The sequence below is a fragment of the Odontomachus brunneus genome, unplaced genomic scaffold, assembly GCF_010583005.1.
Source record: "Odontomachus brunneus isolate Ranch 3 - 2012 unplaced genomic scaffold, Obru_v1 Obru_scaffold_027, whole genome shotgun sequence".
NCBI classification, from domain to species: domain Eukaryota; kingdom Metazoa; phylum Arthropoda; class Insecta; order Hymenoptera; family Formicidae; genus Odontomachus; species Odontomachus brunneus.
This window is the reverse complement of record NW_022639477.1, coordinates 115,922-117,440: the sequence shown is the minus strand read 5'-3', so window position 1 is coordinate 117,440 and position 1,519 is coordinate 115,922.

The window sequence follows — 1,519 nt, the reverse complement described above, 5'->3', positions numbered from 1 at the left end:
TTTCCTTTCCAATACCATCCTATCTTCTTCCTCCTACCCCCTCCCCTCCTGAATCTCATCACTTTTGTCTTCTCCGCGTTCAGCTCCAGTCCCTTATTCTCTAAATTAGTCCCTTATTTTCCAACCTTCCTAATACACTTTTCATCTCTTGTTCCTCCTCTGCTAATAACACTACATCGTCCGCATACGCCAATGTATACACTTTCCCATCTCCTAACCTCACTCCCCCCCATCCTCCTCTTGCCATCTCCTCCTCCATGTCCGCCATAAGAATATTAAACAAAATTGGACTCAATAGACATTCCTGCCTTACCCCCCTCCCCGTCCAGAATACCTCCCCCATTTTCCTTCCCACTCTCACCCTACTCTTCGTCTCACTCACCATCTCCTCCACCCTTCTCACCAATCCTTCCCTCACTCCCCTATCCCTCATCGTATCTATCAATACCCTCCTGTCCACTGAGTCAAATGCCGCTTTCAGATCTATGAATACCGCTGTCATCTTCCCTCCTTTCTTCCCTATCTGCCTGTTAATCAAATAATTCAGTGCATATACCTGATCCATCGCTCCCATTCCCTTTTTAAAACCCACCTGACTCCCCGACAAAATCCTTTTTTCCTCCAGTTCTTCCTTTAATCTTTCCGCTAATATCATCGCGTACATTTTGTATAACGACGGTATCAGCGTTACTCCTCTATAATCTTTCACCGTTTCTCCTTTATTTTTCTTTAATATCGGCACTATAATCCCCTCTTTCCACCCCTCTTTCCAGCCTTCCCCTCTCCACACCCTTCTACACACTTCCTACGCCCATTTCTCTATCTCCTCTCCTCCATATTTCCACACCTCATTCGGTATTTCATTTTTCCCCATTGCTTTTCCTTCTTTCAATTTTCTTATTATCTTTTTTACCTCCTCCCATTCTAGTTCCCTTTCCTCATCCTCCTCTCCTTCTCCTCTTTCTCTTCTTCCTCTCACTATTTTCCTCTCTACCCCCACTAACAACCCCATAAAGTATTCCTTCCATTCTTCCATCTCTATTCCTTCATTTATTCTGCCTCTTTTCCTCCTCACTTTATTTATTAATTCCCACACTTTACCCTCTGTCCTTGCTTCCTCTACTTTTCTTTCCATCCTTTCTCTTTCCTCTCTCTTTTTTCTTTCATATAGCCTTTTGTATTCATTCTTCTTCTCTCTATATTCCTCTCTTTTCCCTTCCTTTTTATTCCATTTCCTCAACTTCTTTCTCACCTTCTTCTTTTCCCAGCATTCTCTATCCCACCATCCTTTCCTTCCTCCTCCCTCTCTTCCATCTCCTTCGCTCTTTCCTAACGCTCTTTTTATCCTTTCTCCCATTTCTTCCTCCATTTCCCCATTCCTCATACCGCGCCTCTATTTCCCTCTTGAATTTCTCCCTTCCTTCCCCATCCCACCTCCCCCTGTTCATTTTCATTCTTCCTCTAACTTTCTCTCCTCTCTTCTTCGTTTCCCCCTTCAACCATACTATTATCGGGTAAT